We start from the raw sequence: 22,528 nt of genomic DNA, 5'->3' as shown, positions 1-22,528 counted from the left end.
CTTGCCTCAGCTTCCCAAAGTGTTGGGATTACAGGAGCGAACCACCACACCTGGCCACTAAGGGTTTTAAAGGAAGAAATACATAACATGTAAGAACAAAAATATAATGTAAGCTACGAGATAGAAATCTCAGAAAAACTTAAAATAAAAAAAGCTAGAGATCAAAAACATTGTGAAAGAAATGACAATGCTTCTGTAGCTCCGTAGTAAACTGCATGTGACTGAGGAAAAAAAATCTCTAAGCCTGTAAATATGACAATAGAAACTTTCTAAACTGAAAAGCAAACAGAAAAAGTCTGAAAAAAAAAAAGCGGGCTAAGAACTGTGGAACAACCACAAAAGGAATAACTTATGCATAATGAAAAGCCAAAGAAAGAAGACAGAAGAAAAAAAAACTGAAGCAACATTTAAAGCAATAATAACATAATTTTTAAAATTAGTTCAGGCACCAAACCACAGATCCAGAAATGTCAGAGAACACCAAGCAAGATAAATGACAAAAATAATTACACCAAGGTATGTAATATTCAAACTTCAGAAAGTCTAAGATAAGGAAAAAAATCTTGAAATAAGCCAGAGGGAAAAATACCTTACCTACCAGAGAGCAAAGATAAGAATTACATCTGACTTTTCAAATACTATGCCAACAAGAAGAGAGTTGAGTTAAATATTTAAAATGTTGAAAGGAAAAAAACCACCAACCTAGAATTCTATACTCTGAAATTTCCTAAAAAAGTGAAGGGGAAATAAAGACAAATAAAAATTGAAAAAAATTGTTGCCAATAGACTTGCCTTTTACTAAATGGTAAAAGAACTTCTTCAGAGAGAAGAAATAATATAGGCCAGAAACTGATCTACATAAATAAAACAAAAGCATTAGAAAACAAATAAGTAAAGATAAAATAAAAGCTTTTATTGTCTTATTCTTTCTTAATCTAACAGACAACATTCTGTTCCAAATGATAATAAAAATAATGTAGGTGATTACATGTGCATGCTTATGAATGACAAAAATGATATAAGGGATAAAAGAAAGGGATTCAGAATAGTTTCTTATTGTAGGATACTTAAACTAGGCATGAAGTGGTGTACTGTTATTTGAAAGTGTATTTTGATTACTTGTGAAATATACAGTGAAAACTCTAAGACGACTACTAAACCAAAAAAGTGAAAAGATAAATATAAAAGATATGCTAATAAAGAGGAAAAAATGAAATGAGAAATGATTTTCTCAAAAGCCCTTTCCAATGTTGAAACAAAACTTCTTAAAGTTGTTGTTGAGGGGGGTAAGGGTTATGTCTTACAGATTTGTCCAAATCATCCAAATAAAAATCTCAAAGTATAATCTTTATGTGGCAAAATTGTTCCTTCTTCATTTTTATTACTTATATAAGTGAATCTTATTTTTCTATATTTATGCATTTTTAAAAACAGTTTAAATCTTTGTTAGAAAATCATTTATTAATCCATGTCACATTTATTGACTAAAACTAAAATAATTTTTCAGAAGTAATTTAAATCAGGAGAAAAAATTCCAGTTAGTATCAGTTGTAAAATCACTCTTAGAAATTATTTCTAATATTGAAAGAACTATGTAGTCAACGGAATTCTTAGCACTCAGAATTTCTGCTACTGGTATATACATGTTCAATAATTGCCTCTTTTGAGTTGGGCCAAACCTGTATTCTGATGGGATAGACACTTTCTTGATTTGTTCAAGTTGTAAGACACCAATGTTGAAATAGTTATTCCTATACTTATGTTAGAGCAGACTAGCAGCCTAGACAGAACTTTTCCTGCCAGTCTTGAAGAACTAAGTTGCTATATTATGAAAGCAGTTATGTAGGGGACTGCATGGCAAGGGTATAAGGGTGCTCTGTGAGGTTGCTAGCCAACAGCTAGCAAGAAAAATGGAGACTTCAAACTTACTACCGCAAGGAATTGTGCTCTGCCAACAACGTGAAAGTAGAAGAGGACCCAAGCTTCAGAAGAGATAGCAGCCTGGGTCGTTACCTTGATTTCAGCTGGTAAGACCCTGAGAAGAGGCTGTAGTTAACTGATGTCTGGTTCCTAATTCGTGGAAACTATGAGTTAATAAATGTTGTTTTATGTCTTAAAATGTGTGATAATTTGTTATGTAACAATAGATAACAAGAACCAATTATGTCAATTATAATGCATAAAGGTTTGCCACTTGAATGTAAAGATCTTTCAGATTGACCTGGAGAGGTTGAGATAAGTTTGGCAAGAAACCACTGAGTATTGCTTGAATGAATTTTTCTATAGGATAAAGAAACAGACTCTAAGACCTTGACCTAAAAAAACAACATTAATCTTAAAATGGAAGAGGAGGTTCTGAATACAACATAGTATCATCTAGGCAAATTTTTTTCAACTTATCTTTTTTGTGTTTGCTTAGAGTTGATTTTATACATAAAACAGTCATCAGTACAGTAAGTGGCCATGGATGCAAACCATTTTTCTTAACTATACAGACACTCCCAAAATCATTGTGAAATCATTTTGAAATTTTCAGGAAAGCTATGGTACAATGAGATTTTTATTAATTTTTAAAAACGAGGGAGTGTGAGGTCTAGATTTTCCCCCAACCACTTTTCACCCACTGGCAGGTTTATACTGCAGACTTTGAGGCATATATTATCGTGTTTTTGAATTTTACTTAATAAGGCCAGGCCAGGGGCAACTTTTTTCCATACTATAAAGCATATATAATGTCATCCTAATTGAATATAATTTAGAGAGCCAAAGGAAATGTCACAGACTTATATAGCCAGTAGAGATTACTAAAGGTCATCCAGCCTGTAGTATTCTCTTTCCTTTAGAAAAACATGTAACTAAATCTTCCCAGATGACTACCAAAAACACTCTTTGGTTCTATGACCTCACTATAAATACATTTTTAGGTTTTTCCCTTTGTTAGAAATGTCTTCTTCATATCTACTGTTAATCACTCATACCTATTTGAGTATATTAAGACTTTGACATTAATGTGAACTAAATTATTCACATAAAAATATGTTAAAGAATAATGCTATATTCTAATTCATATTTAATTACATATAGGTATAATTCTGTCTTTACTAAATCACTTAATATATTTGCTATTGGGAAGGTAGTAGGGAAACTGTAGTAGGTATGATGAAGACTACCTAGATGTTCAACAATTTTCAGCTTCATTTGAACTTGGATTGGGACAAAGTTGATTCTGGCTAATAAAATGTATGCAGAAGTGATAGTCACTTGCAAGCCTGGACAAAAAAAGAATAAATCTGAGCTATCTTTTATGATGTCTTTCTCCCTTTTCCACCTGGCTGGAAACAAGGGATTTCAAAACACTAAAGTAACATCATTGAAAGAGTCCACTTTCTTAAGTCACTGATTGGAAGAACGTTCCAGAGAAAGATGCCTGATCTTAACTGATAATTTATGTGAGCAAGAAAAAAACTTTGTGGTTTGCCACTGAGATTTTGGGGTTAAACAGATTTACCTTTTCCTAATACGTAGATTTTCATTACGGTAAAAAGTGATGATTTATGAATTTTAGATTTTATAATACATTACAGTTGTTTTTATATTTCCAGATCTTTGCATCTAGAAAACTGATTAACAGATTGAATCATTCATTCATTCAGTCAACCAAGTATTAATCAATGTAGGCATCATTTTTCAACATATTTTTGTTGCCTCTCTGTCATATATAAGTTGTGTGCTTAGCAAAACCCAACTTAGATTTCAGCTTTTAAGTGAAGAAGGAAACTACCTAATCACCATCCTCTGAATTTTTTTTTATTTTTCGTCTCAATCATAAAGATTAGAGTATTTTAATTAATATTTTTAAACAATTGAACACATGAATGGAGTTTGAGAAATGAGAAAACCCCCAAATACGGAAATGAGATTTTGGTTACTCATTATCTTCACTATATTTCTGTAATAGAATCATCTGCCAACGAATGCCTTTTTGAATTTCCTTGTTAAATCTCTTCCTATAAAATGAGCTTCGCTAATTAACTCAGTGAATTCCAGAAATCAAAGCTTGTAACTACTAAATTTGTTTAATGAATGGACTACCAGTGTAATAGAATATTCACTTATAATGGGTTGCTTGATAACTATATTTAATATCAAAAATAATATATAGACATGACAACAAATCAAACAATGCAATCCTGCTAGCCCTTCTCCAGCTGACAGGTTAAAAATTTTAAATATATTCTTCCACACAATTTTCCATGCCAATTAAAACAGCTTCAAACTCAATTACTCATGTAGGTATTCTAATTTCTCCATTCTTCCCCACTGCAGATGCCCTTGATGCCCCAGGGTCCCCATAGTCACCATGGTCCATAGGCAACCTGCATTCCTTGGCAGGTATTGCAGTACTTTGTACAGCACATTGACAACTTCTCACTTGAATCATCTAAGTCTTTCTTCTTTGGGGCCTTAGAGGCAGTGTTAACATCATGAAAGTTTGTGTAGCCAAGACATTAGAAATCACAGGGTAGGGAGGTGAGGATTCTTACAACATAAAGAACAGAAGTCTATGGATAAATACCTACAATTTTCCCTCTGTCCTCCAGTGGAACCTTATGAGACACACTTCAAACTATTTCAGAGGGATTCTGACAGGTGTTTTCTAGGATAACCTTCTAAATAATCTGTCTGCAGTCAACTTTTTGCCTCTGGGTTTGCTTTGAGGAAAATCCTAATCAAGACTCCCACTAAATGTTATCATACCACATGTATTAATCTGAGACTAGATTTTTTTATACCAATAAGACATTATATATATATATATACACACACATATTTCTAGCTATATATTTTGTTTTACATATAGTTATATATTTATACAGTTTATACTATGCTGCTACATATATGTTTGTGTGTGTGTGTGTGTGTATATATATATATACTTTCAGTTCATTATTTTTTATGGCTGAATAGTACTCCATTGTGTTTATACAATGTAGCCACATACACACACATATATGTAGCTGCATCGTATAAACATATATGCAACTACATATGTGTGTGTGCGTAGCTGCATGGTATAAACTTCAATCTGCAATCTGAGGTATGGATTAAATAGCCTACAGGTATATAACTTCTATATAAACATATATAATAGGTTTATATAAAGTAAAATTTATTGAAATATTCAAGTATATATGTACATGTATAATAGTACACTTTTATGATTATAAGCTTCACATTCATTATAGTTAGAATCTCTCCAAAAAGTAAGGGCTTATATCTTAAGTTAAATGCATGTCACAGTTTAAGCATCCTAGATATAGGGGACATCTAGTTATTCTCAGTCGCCGGTGTACTTATAAGCTAGCATGAAGACATTCATTATCTTCGTTCTCTTGTTCTGCTCCGTCTTATGTTGCCTGCAGGCCATGCTTGGCATATATCCATAGATACATCCATAGATATATGCCAAGCATGGCCTACAGGCAACATATATATATCCATATATATATCCATATATATATATATCCATATCCATATATATATCCTTTATCTCATTTAATATAGACACATCACATCAACTAGATATTTTTAATTTCCAGAAATTATGCTACTCTGTAATGAAACTGTCCAGAAGCAGACACAGTCCCTTTAACTTTAGGACCCATCAGAATCTTTCTTTTAATCTTTCTAGACTACCTTTTTTTCTGGAAAGGCAAAATTCAATCTAATTCCTCTTTCAGCAAAACAGTGTCATATTTCATTTTTATTATCATTTATTCAAAAAATCTGCAAACAAATTAAGAAACATTGAAGTTGATTCCAGTGTTTATTTTTAGATATTTATAATGTTGAACAGGCAGTGATATTTATTGATGCTTTCAGTGTTCTTACATACTTTGGTAATTTCTCATAAGTTAAATGCCCAAGAAATAGATTGAAATTGGTTACTTTTAATCTGAATCTGATGTATTTATGAAGGTTAGATTGTGATTATGAATTTTTAAAGAACATATTTTTCTCTCTATCATTCATTGAGGTACTTAATATCACTTTATTCTTTAGCTTATAGGTGTTGGATTTCTGGTGTTCCTTCCAGAAAGTTGCTGAGCTTTCTCTCACTTTTCAAGGGCTCTAACCTTTACGTATGTATTCTCTCCAGTAATTATAGCAAAATTTTACACAGATGTTTATAGGAGATTTGTTCATAACTGCAAATACTTGAAATCAATCAATCACAGTATTCTTCCCTAGGTAAATGAATAAATAAACCGTGGTACAGCCAGACAATGAAATATTATTCAGCACTAAAAGAAACTAGCTACCAAGTCTTACAAATACATAAACTTAAACGCATATTAATAAGTGAATAAAAGCCAATCTAAAAAGTCAATATAATTTATTATTTCAAAAATAGGACATTTTAGAAAGGACAAAACTATGGAGACAGTAAGAAGATCAGTGGTTGCCTGAGGTTAGGGCCAACGTGGGGAGAGTCAAAAAGATACGGACGACTTTTATGACAGAGAAAATACTCTGTATTACCATACTGATGAGCAACTGTCATTATAAATTTATCCAAACCCATAGACTATACAACATCAAAAGAAAACCCTAATGAAACAATGGACTTTGAGTGATTTTGATGTGTCAACATACTTTCATAAATTGTAGCATGTGCCATTCTTGTGTGGGATGTTAATAATGTGAGTGGCTATGCTTGCCTGGGGATAGAAGGGATATAGGAAATCTCTATACCGTAATAGTTTTGTGATGAACATAAAACTTCTCTAAAACAAAACAACTGTCTTCAAAAAGTTCTGTTTTATCTAGGATCAGCATTCCCTTAGGACATGACCCAGTTTCAGGGTGTGCTTGCCTTTCAGTATTCATGATTCAGTTTTGGATTGATCTTGGAGGATTTTTTTTAATCTTATTAGATAAGCCAAAGGTTTAAAAAAATCATCATCTAGCCATGTTGTTGCAAATGGCAGGATCTCATTCCTTTTATAGTTCTTTTTTTATAGTCTGCATAGTACTCCACTGTGTTTCTGTATTACATTTTCTATATCCATTCATCTGTTGATGGACACTTAGGTTGATTCTAAATCTTGGCTATTTTAAATAGTGTTACAATAACCATAAAAGTGCAAATATCTCTTCAATATACTTATTTCCTTTCTTCGGGGTACATACCTAGCAGTAAGACTGCTGGACGATATGGTCGCTCTATTTTTTTGTTTTTTGAGGAAACTTCATGCTCTTCTCCACAGTGGTTGTACTAATTTACATTTCCACCAACCATGTGTGAAGGCTCCCCTTTCTCCACTCATTTGTGGAAGCTACAAATTAAAACCACCGAACTCATGGAGATAGAGAGTAGAATGATGATTACCAGAAGCAGAGAAGAGTAGTGGAAATTGGGGTGGGAAGTGGGGATGGTTAATGGGTACAAAAATATAGTTAGATGGAATGAATAAGACGTATTATTAGCATAACAGGGTGACTATAGTTAATAATAATTTATCGTACAGTGAAAAATAACTAAAGAGTATAATTGGAATGTTTGTAATACAAATAATAAATGCTTGAGGTGATGGATACCTCATTTATTCTGATATGATTATAACATATTGTATGCCTGTATCAAAATATCTCATGTACCCCATAAATATACACACCTACTATGTACCCCTAAAAACTATAAACGTAAAAAATTATCGAATATGCAAAGGGTTTTTAAAATATTAGAACCTCCTTGTTACTAAACCATGAAATTATGCTTAGCAAGTTCCTTCAGTCCCAATTGTGAACTACATTATTAAATGCAGATTCTCATTTGGGACGTTGGCAGGGTGCTTGGCTCTTAGAAGAGGAATGCCAATCAATTTAAAACTTAGAGTTAATAGAAGAAAATATACTAAATTAAATAATAAATGACAGTATGGGAATTTAGGTGAAAGTATAATAATTTGGATCTGATGAAATTTTGGCTATCCCTTCTCAAAGAGTTCAATCCTCACCGACAAGTGGAGTGGGTTAAAATGTCAAAGGCTCTGTCACTCTGTCACACTGAATATGTGGTATGAGAGAAATATCAGCGTTGACACAAAGCCATTTAACCTGAAGAAGTAAAAATTTAAGCTTATTTTTCTTAGATGAGTATGAAGGTGGGGAGGATGAACAGGTGTTTGTTTTTTATGCGATGAGTTTGAGATGCCTGTTAGATTCCCAGGTAGTTATGCTGAGAAAGCAGTGGGCCATGTTAATTTGGAGATACCTACATTTAAGCACACATTTGAGCATTTATTGGTGTATGGATAGTCTGAAAATCCATGACACTGATTAAAAATGACAAGGGAACAAGTGAAGAATAAATCAAGACGCTACACAAAAGCTTAGCTCCAGGCCCATGTAAATTTTAGAAAACCACAGTTCTCATACTCACAATATGTATGCCATCCTTTGAACATGCCTAAGCAGTCTACAGATATTGAGGTTTTCCAATGAGTTTTATTATATATACTCATATATTTAGGAAAAAGCCTTTTTCTCTCATTTTTGTAAGCTTATTTTTAGATTTTGTATCTGTAATGAGCCTGCATTACCCTGATGTTTATTTCACACTCAGCATGTTAAACTATGGTTAACTTCAAAGGCACTTCATGCCAAAAGGAAACTACATCTGCAGAGCTTTCATTGGTTTTCTAGGCAAACAGGTTTAACTATAATTTATTCAGCATATAAATAGATTACTTTCAAAGATAAACCATACATATTTTTTGCTTTGAGATTTCCTTTACTTTTGAGGCTGCTGAAACCTTAGCTTATTTGAGTATTTAAAAATTAAGGCTTTTGTTCTTTTTCAGCAGTTGCCAGGTTTGATAGACCTAATCTGTTTTGGTGTATACATTTTTTTGTGAAGAATTCATTTGTTACACAGTTTTTATTTTACTCAAAAGATTCTATTCTTTTGTACTTCTCTTTTAATGATGTTCTTCTGTGTTCAGAGTTGTTTTTTGTAATCCTGTCCTTGAAGCTTGTTTTTAAGCCTAATCTAAAATGTAGCTGATAACACACACAAAAACATTGTGGAACACTGGTAAATATACACCATTATTAGAAAACCAAGATCTTATTCCAGCTACATTTTGTCAAGGAACAGAATATTACAAGCACCCCAAAAACTAATCATGTCCCTTTCTAGTCATGACTCCCAGAGAGTAACTACTATCTTGACTTTAAAATTATATACTCATTTTAGCTGTTTTGTGCTGTATAGCACTGAAACCATATGACAAGTGCATCTTTTTATATCTGATTTTTTTAATCCAAGTTTTCTTATGAAAGTCTCCCAAGTTGTTGTATATAGTTATAGTTACTATACAGTAACCTATCATAAAGATATTTCCTAATTTAATTATTCATTTTTATCTTCATGGACATTTGACAATTTTCCATTTCAGAGCTATTTCAAATGTTTAAATATGCATTTCAATACTTTCTGGGAATATATGCCATATTTCCATTGGGTATATACCAAAGAGTAAAATTTCTAGGTTGGAAGACAGCATATAGTCATCTTCTGAGAATATTAATAAACAGTTCCCAAGTACAGTTGTGCCACTGAAACTGCTCCCAGCACTTCATGAGAGTACCAATTGCTTTGTTTTCTTACTTATATTTGGAATTTTCTATTTTTTCCATTTTTGTTATTCTGATACACTTGTATAATTTTTCCAAATGTGGTGTTAATTTGAATTTTTTGGAAAAATAAAGTTTTGAATTTTTTTACATATTTATTGACCTTTATCATTGTATGTATGTTTAAATGTTTTGTTCATTTCCATCAGCTATTTTCTGTCTTTTATTTATGAGTTTTCAGGAAGGAGTTTATTTTTAAACACACTTACTTTGCAGCATTGTGCGTCATCACCATTAAGACATAGGATCAAATTAATAAAAAAATTTAAAGACACAGGGCGAGTGTTCTAAACATAGAGGTGACAGATGAGGCCAAGGAAACAAATATAGTATCATAAAGATAGTGTGGAGAATATGACAATAAAACAGAACTTTAAGGAACTGCTGGGACTAGAAAAACAAAAGTACAAAATAGAGCCTAGAAAGTAAACTGAATAGGAAGTACGAGGCTAGGGAGGCTCAGAGAACCCTAAGCCAGCTATTTAACCAGTCTTGTCATTGCTCTTGGGAGTTCTATTGGAATGACCCACAAAAGCCCTCATGTTCTAGCGAGGCAAACTTACCACTGACCTCTACATGGCCTTTAGCAAACTCCCAGAGGAATTTTTCAAACTCTATGCTTCTGGTAAGACCATTCCATAATCCATGCTGCCTCACTACTACTCACAAGTTCAAAATCACAATTTGCATTAAGTGCCAACAATGCTAATCCCATCAGCCCCACCATTGTGCTTACAACAGTCACCATAGCAACAGCAATATTTCTAACTTATCTTTCATCACCTGGACACTTACACCTGAAATGGCTCACTCTTTGGACTTAACTCCATTGGGGATTTATTCACATCTTATCCTTTGACATACCATATTCTAAGTATTATTTTAACTATTCTCAGACATATCTATAGCCATTCTCCCCTGAAAACTTCACTCATGTAAAAGTTAGTAAGATGATTATCAAGATCTCACACAAATGTTATTTTCCAAGCAAAATCATTGTATATTTAGAGAAATAAAATCAGAAAATTTCCCATAATTTATTCAATTTAATCTCCCTACTTCCACTCACATCTGCCTGCAGTATAAATAAGAGCTATAGTGATTGTACGGATATATAACATGTCATTTTATACCCAAATCTTTATTATGCCTTCCAATATCACTCAAAGCAAAACCTCAAACTCTTACCTTCTCCTTCAGTATTTTGGTAACTTGTTGCTTCCATGCCCTACTCCCCACCCTCTTAGTTCAATTTTCTAATACTCTTCATGTTCATTTGTTTTTAGTCACACAGACACTTGTGATTTCTTTAAATGCCCAGTAAGTCTCTGAGGTTGTTGTAGAATGCTAAACTCTATACCTAGAATTCATTTTTCCATATGAATATAGAGATTTTATTTCTGTTCTTTCAGATTTTTTTAAATATTATCTCATCAGAGAAGTCTTTATTGCTTGTCTCAAATGAAATATCAACCCTATTTCACACTCTTTTCACATTGCTTCATCTTCTTCACTCTAAAAATTATAAAATTAGGAGCTAAAGGATTTAATGTCAGAAAATCAGAGCAGAAGTTTGTTAAGCTCATCGAGGTAAGTTGCAAGGAGGGCCTGAACTGAGGCACGATAAGTAATATAGGAGATAAATGTTTAGATGGATATAAGACTTTGAACTAGAATCACAAATAACTAACTACAGATATGAAGCAAAGACCAATGTTGGAAAAAGGAATCAAGGATAATTGGAATGACTGAATGTGTTTGTATTTCAACGAATGTGTCAACACTGATTCCAAAAACAGCAAATAAGAATATGAGAAAAGCTTGTCTGAGAAGATAGGGGAATGTGGAGGTTGGTGAGGGGTTTACAAATTGTGAACAGGGAAGACTGTTTTTTCCTATGTCATTAAAGCTATTTAATATCACCGAATTAAATTATTTCTCCCCAGAGAACTCTTAAATGTCCAGAGAAAAGGGAAAATAATCTCATATAAATTGAACAATCTTTGACTTCAAGTACCTCAGTGTATTCTTACATAAAGCAGTTTTAAAAATAAAAAACTCAATGGGAAAACTACAGGCATATTATCTAAAAAATATATATTAAATATGTTTATATCAATGGCATAGAAAAATCATATTTATCACTTATCAGGAGCTTCAAACATGAGTAAAGTTCATAGGAATTTCAAGCACTATGGAACAAATACAAAATTTAACGTGACCTAGAGAAGGTTTAGTTCATAAACTCAGACCGTAAAATTTGACTAGAACTTCATAAAAACTAAAAGGAACTTGACATCCTAATGTATCTAACACAATGTGGTATCCTAGAATACATTCCAGGACAGAAAAATAGCATTAATGGAAACACTAGTGAAATTTGCAGTCTCTAGTTTAATTAATCATATTAGACTAATGTTAATTTCTAAGATTTGACAAATGAACCATTAAATATTAACATTAGGGGAAGCTGGTTGAAGAGTATGCAAGAACCTCTACATTATATCTATGATATCTGAAAAAATGCAAAATTATTACAAAATAAATTTTATTAAATTACAAACGTGAAATAAATGTACAATAATATAACACTTTTATAAAATATGAATATGTATTACAGCTGCAGTTGTGTTGTAGTATAATACTAAAAATGTGATTGTGGTTTTATTTTAAATAATATGATGTACATAAATGGAAAACTAGATCCTGGCTCCAGATGGCTGCCTAGAGAAATTGAACAGTCATCCTCTCCAGAAAGAAAAACCCAAATTACAAATAGATAATTACTCCTCAAACTAGGAGAGAACACTAGGAGAGAACACTAGAGTGAAACAGAGAAGTTATGGGGATACACTGAGGCATAGAAAGAGAAGGAAATAAATGGTCAACTCACCCACGACAGTCTGAGAGCCTTGAGGGATTCACTATTACGGGGAAAGGGTAAGCGAGAGAACTTCAGTGTTCCACTTCCCCGCTCTGGGCTGCTGTAATCAGAACCATGAGAGAGCTCCACTGCCCACACAGTCCCTGACACTAGCATGGGTAGTGATTTGAAATTCCGAAGAGAGCATTGTACCAGACAGGCAACACGTGCTAGGGCATTTACACTCCCAAGACCTAAGCATCTGAAATAAAGCACCATTGTGAGAGTATAGCCATAATGGGGCTGCATCCTGACCTGGAAACCACAGCTTCCATATCTCCACATCCCAAAATTCCTCACTAACAACCCCTAGTGTCTACATAGAGGGCTACAGTGGCACAGCACTGGCTGGACAAAAGGTGCTGTGGAGTCCCCAGTACTCTAGCCCACAGAGAGTACTACTCTCTGGGGAAAGGACAACACAATGTATTAAAAAATCTGGAAACTGAGACAATGAAAACTAAAACATATGCTTCCCAGAGCCTGAGTGCTCCCTGTCGGGGTCTGTGAGAAGTGGTCCCATGCTCAGCAGCAACACAAACTCTGTGCTAAGCCTCACAAGCAGAGAGTGAGATCCCCTCGCATGGGCATAGCAGCCTCTGGGCTCAGACTCACGTGGAGAGAACGGGACTTCTTCTGCACATTTGCACACCACTGCAGGCATAGTTTCTGCTGCTGCTGACAAAGGCTGAGGTGGGTGAGCTAGAGGGCTGACTGGGGCTGTAAGTGGTGACTATGCCTTCATTGGTGGTGTGATCCTTATGCTTGGCTTGTGTGTGAACAGCGGGGTCCCTCCTCTATCTGTGCAGTGCTGTAGTGCTACTGCCATCAAGAGCAGACAAGTCTGAAAACTGTGTTTATGGGGATGTGAGTGACAACACCCTGCATTGCTACCGCAGACAGTAGCATATATGACTCAGGATCCAAAGGATCATCTCACCACTACAACTCCCATTACCCACATTACACCAGCTGCCTAGGGACCCAAGAACCCGCTCTGCCTGTCCCAACACTGCCATTACCAGCATCCCATGAGGCAATCCAGAGTCCCAAGAATTTGCCCACTGAATCCTGTTAACACCAGTGCCAGCATAAACCACCCTGGGGCCCAAGAACAGGCACACTAAGTCCATTGATGCCACCACTGGTGCCCCAAAACTGGCCAACCAGGGATCCATTTTCCAAGCAAAACTTCATCATAGCCTCTGCTAATAACCAAACCCTAAACCACCAAGGAAATTGCATATACTACTTATGCTGTTTACAGTTGAATAAATCATACATAGGCTGCACTACTGAACACACTCAGAAGGAAAGCCAAAGGGCCCCACTCAACGAATATTATAAATATATCCTCATGAAAAAAGTCTTCCTCTATGAAAGTAAATTCAAAAATTAAAAGAAGTGACTATTACGCCAGATGTGCAGATATCAACATGAAGACACAGGAGGCATAAATAAAGTAAGGAAATATGACACCTCCAAATGAACAAAATAATTCTCTAGCAACAGATCCTAATCTCAAAGAAATTCATGAAATCCCAGAGTATTAAAAAATACAAAAATCAGAAAATCATATAAGGATATAAATGAGAAATTTACCAAAGAGATAGATATCGTAAAAAAAAAGAACCAAACAGAAATTCTGGAGTTGAAGAACTCCTTGAATAAAATACAAAATAGGCCTGTAGGCAAAGAATTTTCAAACTCCATTTAATGATATAGGTTCAAAATCTATTCAATGAAAAGTTTTCAAAATTTAATTAATTAAATAATAGATAAAATTTTTCCAAGTCTAGCAACAGATTTAGACATTCAGATACGGGGCCCAACAATACTCAAACAGATGCAATGCCAAAAGGCCTTCTTCAGGAAATATTATAGTGAAAATATCTAAAGTCAATGATAAGGAGAAAATTCTAAAAGCAGCAAGAGAAAAACATCTTGTCACCATAAGAGCCCCAAACAGCAGACTTCTTAGCAGAAACATTACAGGCCAGGATAAAATGGGATGATATATTCAAAATGCAGATAGAAAAAAATCCAGTCAAGAACACCATATTCAGCAAAATTATCCTTCATAAAGGAGGGCAAAATTTAGTCTTTCTCAGACAAGCAAATGATAGGGGAATTCTGGTTTTACAAGATATGCTTAAGGGAGCTCTAAACCTAGAAGCAAAAGGATGACATTTACCAAGAAAACACACACACAAAATAAAACTCACTGGTATTTCAAACACACAAATGAAGAAAAGACTCAAATGGTACCACCACAGAAAATCAGCAAACCACAAGGAGAGTCAATAAGAAAAAGAAAGAAGGAAAGAATATGCACACCAGCCAGAAAACAACATGAAGAGAACAAAACCTTAAATATCAATAATGACCTTGAATGTAAGTGGCTTAAAATATAAACTCACTGAGCGGATTTAAAAATATGATCCAACAATATGCTACCTACAAAAAATACACTTCATCTGAAAAGATATAACTAGATCGAAAGTAAAGGGATGGAAAATGATATTCTATGCAAATGGAAACCAAAAGTGCGCAGGAGTAACAATACTTGTATCAGATAAAAACAGACTTTAATGGAAAAAAGAAGATAAAGATAGTCATTATATAATGATAAAGAAATCAGCAAGAGGATATAACAATTCTAAATAGATAGGCTTCCAAATCTGGAGTGCCCAGATTCATAAAGCAAATATTATTATATCTAAAGAAAAACTAATTATTATTTAGATTACATATCACAATATGGTTATAATGGGGGACTCTCACAACACCCACTCTCAGCATCAGACTGATCACTAAGGCAGGAAATCTGCAAAGAAACATTGTACTTATACTGGACTTTAAACCAAATGGACATGACAGACATTTACAGAACATTTTATCCAACTTCAGAATACATTTTTTTTTTCTCGTTGGCACATGAAACATTCTCCAAGATTGAGCATACTTTAGGGTCATAAAACAAGTCTCAAGAAATTTTAAGAAATCAAAATCTCATCACATATCTTTCCAGATTACAATGGGATAAAATTAGAAATCAATACCAAGAGGAATTTTGGAAACAATACAAATACACAGAAATTAAACAACATGCTCCTGAAAGCCCATTGAGTTAATAAATAAACTTAAGATGAAAATAAAAAAGTTTCTTGAAACAAATGAAAATGAAAATACAACATACCAAAATCTGTGGGACACAGAAAAAATACTAAGGGGGAAGTTCATAGCAATAAATGCTTACATCAAAAACTAAAAACAATTAATATAAATAATGTAATGATGTACCTCAAGGAACTAGAAAAGCAAGAACAGACCAAACCCCAAATTAGCAGAAAAAAAGAGAAATAATAAAGATCAGGACAGAACTAAATGAAATAGAGGCTTAAAAACCCACAAAGGATCTATCAAATATAAAGTTGTTTCTTTGAAAAGATAAATATAATTCATAAATGGCTAACTAGACTAATGAAGAAAAAAAGTGAAAAAGGAGACATTACAACTGATATACAGAAATACAAAAGATCGCCGCAGAATTTTATCAGATAAAATATCAGATAAACTTAGCCACAAAAATATTCAACAACACTGAATCCAATAGCACATAATAATATACCGCTATCAAGAGGGATTTAGCCTAATGATTCAAGGATGGTACAATATATGCAAATTATCAATAAACATGATACACTGCATCAATATAATGAAAGACAAAAAGCATATGTTAATCAATACATACAGAAAAATAATTTAACAAATTTAACAGTCATTCATGACAAAAACTCTCAAGAAAGTAGTCATAGAAGGAACATACCTCAAAATAATAAATCCATACATGACAAACCCATAGCTAAAATCATTCTGAATGGAGAAAAATCTGAAAGCCTTTTTTCTAAGAATAGGAAGAAGACAAGGATGCCCATTATCACCACTCCTATTTAACATAGTAGGGGAAGTCCTAACCAGAGCAATCAGGCAAGAGAAAGAAAGAAAAGCCATCTGATTTGGAAAAGAGGAAGCCAAATTTTCTTTCTTTGCAAACACTATGTCTTCCATCTTAAAAAAAAAATACTCCACCAAAAAACGCTTAGAACAGAAAAACAAATTTGGTAAAATTTCAAGACACAAATCCAAAATACAAAAATCAGTAACATTTCAATACACCAGTAATAAAGTAGCCAAAAAAGAAATCAAGAAGACAATTCCATTTACAATCACTACAAAAGTAAAATACCTAGGAATAAATGTATCCAAAGAGGTGAAAGCTCTCTATGAGGAAAACTGCAAAACACTGGCAAAAGAAAATGAAGAAGGCACAAATAGAAAGACATTCCATGCTCATGAATTGGAGAACATGAAAATCTTAAGATGACACACTGCCCCCCTAAAATTAATAAATTTAAAGCAATCCCTGTCAAAATAAAAATGTCATTTTTATAGAAATAGAAAAAGCCATTCTAAAATTCATATGGGACCAAAAAAGAGTCTGAATAGCCAAAGCAAACTTGAGCAGAAAGAACAAAACGAGTCATCACACAACCTGACTTAAAACGTTATTACAGGGCTACAGTAATGTAAAAAGCACGGTACTGGCATAAAAGTAGACACATAGAACAAAAGAACAGAATAGAAAACACAGAAATAAATCCACATATTTACAGAAAACTGAACTTCAACAAAGTCATCAATAACATACACTGGTGGACACCCTATTCAATAAATGGTTTTGGGAAAATTGGATAACCATATGCAGAAAAATAAAACTGGATGCTTATCTCTCACTATATACAACAAATCAATTCAATATGTAATAAAGACTTAACGGTAATACCCAACCTGTAAAACTACAAGAAAAAAACGTAGCACAAATTCTTCACGACATTTGTCTAGGTGAAGATTTTATGTCTACGACCTCAAAACCACAGGCAACAAAAACGAAAATGGATAAATGGGACCATATTAAGCTAAAAAATTCTGCACAGCAGAAGAAACAATCAACAGAGTGAAATGACTACCTGTTGAATGAGAGAAACTATTTGCAAATTGCTTATCTGACAGAGGACTAACATGCTGAATTTACAAGGAACTCAAACAACTAAACAACAAAAAAGACAAATAATTCCATTAATAAATGGGCAAATAACATGAGTAGGCATTTCTGAAAAGAATACTTACAAATGGCCAATAGGTGTATATGAAGGTTTTCTCAACACCACTAATCACTGCGGAAATGCAAATTTAATAAAACCAATAAAATATAATTTCTCCCCAATCAGAATAGCTATTTGTAAATATATATATATATATATATAAAAATAACAGATGCTGGTTAGGATGCAGAGAAAAGAGAAATCTTACACACTGTTGGGGGCAATGTGTAACCATTTTGAAAAAAAGTATGAAGATTTTCCAAAAAACTAAAAATAGAACTACCATTTGATCCCCAGCAATCCCACTACTGGGTATCTATCCAAAATAAATATATAAAAATAATACCTGTACTCATATGTTTATTGCAGCACTATTCACAATAGCAGAGATAATGCAATCAACCCAAGTGTCCATCAACAGATAAACTGATAAAGAAAACGTTGTTTGTGTATGTGTATATAATAGAAAAATGGATAAAGAAAATATATGTGTATATGTGAATATATATGTACAGTGTATAGTGTGTGTGTATATGTATACACACACATATGTATGGTGTGTGTAATACTATTTGACCATAACAAATAAAATCATGTCATTCCCAGCAACATGGATGGAATTGAAGGACATTATGTTAAGATAAGCCAGGCAAAGAAAGACTAATACCTTATATTCTCACTCATAAGTGGAGGCTAAAATATCTAGAATGTTTTACAAGTGCTGATAATTACCTACTTGACTATCAAAGCAGAAATTAACTTAACTTGAATGACCTGCCATACTACACTATTATATATAGAGATAGAACTCTAAGATTAAAACCCAACTAAATGTTGTTATAATCTTATCACCTAAACTATAATTAAGTGAGGGTTGAATCATGACCCAAGATTTTTAGCAGTATATAAAGATAATTGAAATAGATATCATTATTCCTGCATTTGATGAAAATCACAGAAAGTTTGAGTTTATAACAAAATAATCATACATGAATTAACTATTTACAGTTAAAATTGAGCTAGTAGCTATGGGTAGACACAAGCTGAATATAGTAGAACACTACTGATCCTTACATGAATTGTAGGATTCTTTACCAATTTTTGGCTTGTTGTCACTTTAGGCTTTTATAAACTCAGCTTTAGTAATCCTCTTAATTCTCTTCATATTTTCTGCTTTCATACTTGTCATATGACTACTTTTCTTCACTGATAACTTTTTAAAAATCATTTTCGTACCTATCCATGTCATTTTTATTTCAGTTCTTAAGCTTATTTCATAGTTGACTTCATTTTCTGTCTACAAAATATTCTCCTTAACATATATTGAACTATGATATTCATAAAAAAATTACGTGCTAACACTAAAAAGAATGAAGACCTTTGCTATAATGCCAGAGCTTTGAAGAAAAGATTATGCTCTCTTTCAAATATGTACCATTTCTAATGTCTGATAATTAAATCTGTGCAACAAATAAGTGAGATGACCTTAGGAAGTAGTGATATTCATTAAAAAATTATCTGGAAATTTGCTAGATAACTATTTACCACAGCTGTGAGTATATGTGCAGATGTATAGAGTCCACCCTCAATGCGGGGTTCAGGTAAAGTAACATAAAAGTCTCTTATGGCCCTGACATTTTGACATATTTTAGCTACCTGTATGTAATAATGAAAATGTTTGACTCCCCACCATACTTTATTAAGTACGAACCATATCATTATTTTGTGGTCTGTTGTATTCACTGCAAAATATTTTTTATCCCTCTACCATACAATATTTTCTTTATACATTTAATACTTGGGCAAAATCGAAGCTTTCTAATTCACGTTATTAAATAGACTTTTTAATGTCATCAAAACTCACTATGGCATAAAAATGTACTATACTTAATTCTTAATTACTGTTAATTATACTAGATGTAATTCCATTCAAAGGCTTAATGTTATATGTCAAAATCACAGCAATCAGCATAGTTAACATAGATTCTCTGTTATCTCAATTTTATCAGCTATAAAATCAAAAGAGTGAGTATCTTTGCTGTGAGTGTTAAATAAATTGCCAAATATGACAATTATGTCAAAGGGTAGGAGGGGAATAAATCTCTAAAGGAGTGAAGTCCAAAGAGTGAGCCACTTGGGGTGTAAGTGTCCAGGTGATGAAAGATAACACATAAACTATCATTTTAGCACCTTTAAATTATACTAAATGGAAAGCATTGAGAATGGCAAAAAATAAAAAGACATGAATGAGGGGTCGAGGATACAGAGATGTAAAAAATGGAGTAACATTTAAGGCCCTTGCAAAGTTTACTAACTCTTGTCATTTCCTGTGCATTTTAACTCTACGACACCAGGAGTGATTATTTTAGAACTTAGACATAAGTACTACACACATATATACCTAAACATTTTGTATGTCATCATATCTCCTGCTGAACGATTAACAATATATATATAAAATTTTCTGTCTCACCAACGTTTGCGTGTGTAAAACAATTCCATTAGTAACATCTTTTGTAATAAGAAATAATGACTCTAAATTTGACAGTCATATCAGCTAGATATTAATTTCTAAAGTTAGAGTAAGAGGTGTAATTGAAATGAATTACTGGCAGCTTTGAATTTACTTATACAGGAAAGAATCTCTCCATTAAACTTGAGAATAACCACTGTGGCTTCACTGAACAATTTGCTAAAGCATATTGCAGTGCATTGGATATTTTCTTTTTACCCAGTTGTTCCATTGCCTGGGGTGGTTTCCATCTTCTCTACTTAGTGATTCCCGAACCAGTGTAAAAATCACTATTGTCCTGAAAATCAAAAAATCCTCTAGAGATCACTCAATAGCCATTTTATCCTGTTCCAGTGGTAACAATCTTTTTCTACTGCTATATCACTTATTTGCATAATAATTATTTCTTTATATTTCTATCTCCCAACTAGAATATAAGCCCCTCAAAGTCAGGCTCATCTTTGTCTGCCAGAACAGGCATAGTGCCTGATACACAGTGGCACCCAAATGCAGAAACAGAATTTTGCATTCTTTTGAATTGGTTGAAATTCTAGTCCTCCATTTTACTTGTTAAACATTACGCATGTTACTTTTTGTTTGTAAGTGCAGCTAAAACATAAAATTTCTGTGTAGTAAAATCTGTTTAAGTAGTAGTTCTTTCTGAAAGAAGTTATGATAGATAGAAGAGGAAAGAGCTGTGGATGTTAATATAAAACAAAATTAAATCCTAAATTAAAAAGGTCTCAGGAACTTTTAAGATTAGACAATAAAAATGTCTTTAAGAATTCCAATCCCATTTTCTTGTTCAATATGAGGACTTGCATATATATTTATAACTTGCAACAATCCTTTTATGTTTTCTGTTACCAATATATTTTTACCTTTTTTACTGCATTCATAATAAAGAAATCTCTCAACACTTCAAAAATTATTATTACACAGGCTATCACCTTTAACTCTTAATACTCTAAACTCTACCTCTGAAGCCCTTATTCACAAATTTTTAATTTAGTTGTCTGAAATAATAAACGATAATACAATTTTCATTCATTTTTCCAAAGATATATGTACTGTATGTTTCCTTTGTTATCCAGATGTTTCTAAATTTAGGTAAAATGAATTTATGGATTCAATAGATTCTTTATCTTAAAACAGCATGTGTATGTAATTTTTAATCATTTTACAATAGATATATTAATGAATAAAACATTTTCATTGACAGATGAGTGGATAAAGGAAATGTAGTATATACATACAATAAAACGTACTATTCAGCTTTAAAAAGAAGGAAATTCTGCCATATATGACAACATGTGTGAACCTGGAGGACATTATGCTGACTGAAATAAGTCAGGCACAAAAAGACAAATACTATTTGATTCCACTTATGTGATAAGGAATGACTGTTACTTAAAATATAAACTCATAAAAACAGAGAGAAGAAAAGTGATTTATACCCGTTTGAGTATAAAATTTCAGTTACGCAAGAAGAAGAAATTCTAGTGATCTGCTGTACAACATCGTGCCAATATTTAACAATACTGTGTGCTATCCACTAGAAAATTAGTAAAGAGGCTAGATTTTGTGTTGTGTTCTTACTATAATAATAATAATACAAAGGAACAAACTATTTTGTTTTTAATTGTATAACATAGAAGAAAATTAAAATGAAATATATGAGCCCATATAATTTAGTATGAAGATAAAAAAAAAGTTCAGGAACAGAATACCCTATTTTCTCCTGTGAACAGATATTATTGTTTTCCTTGCAATTAATGCTCTTTGTATTATTTTCATCTATTTAGCTATTCTCTATCTTCTATCTACCTATTATCCATCCATCTATCCATCCATTCATCCAACCATCCATCCATCCATTCATCCATCTATCCATCTTTCTATATGCTCCATTTTTGTCTGTAGTCTGTAAAGTTTCAATATTAAAATATTAAGAACAGTACTTTCTTCTTAAAATTATATTATGGATTTAAATAACTTTGTTTTTTAAAATAAGATTTATCCCATGATATATTAATCATTTAAAAAAGGATGTTTGTTAGTTTAAGATTTCTTTTTTTTTTTTTTGTCTCACAGATTTTCTTTCTTTCTTTCTTTCTTTATTTATTTATTTATTTATTTTTTATTTTTTATTATACTTTAAGTTTTAGGGTACATGTGCACATTGTGCAGGTTAGTTACATATGTATACATGTGCCATGCTGGTGC

The 22,528-nt window shown here is 32.8% G+C and overlaps 1 long non-coding RNA gene across 3 annotated transcripts in view; it reads right to left on the bottom strand.

Moving 5' to 3' along the window:
• The window catches only part of LOC107975187 (uncharacterized), a 167,648-nt gene extending 154,869 nt beyond the window's left edge, over positions 1 to 12,779 (bottom strand). For 2 of the 3 annotated variants that reach the window (XR_008548554.2, XR_008548556.1), the window contains exon 1: positions 12,596 to 12,779. This is a non-coding gene — a long non-coding RNA (uncharacterized LOC107975187). Of the gene's footprint in view, positions 1 to 10,272; positions 10,364 to 12,595 lie in introns of those variants that run through there. The other variant, XR_001718499.3, reaches the window with a different exon arrangement.
• Positions 12,780 to 22,528: the final 9,749 nt, after the last annotated feature.

This window comes from Pan troglodytes, chromosome 5, assembly GCF_028858775.2.
Source record: "Pan troglodytes isolate AG18354 chromosome 5, NHGRI_mPanTro3-v2.0_pri, whole genome shotgun sequence".
NCBI lineage: Eukaryota > Metazoa > Chordata > Mammalia > Primates > Hominidae > Pan > Pan troglodytes.
The sequence above is the reverse complement of the archived record's forward strand: the minus strand, read 5'-3'. Positions and strand labels throughout refer to the sequence as shown.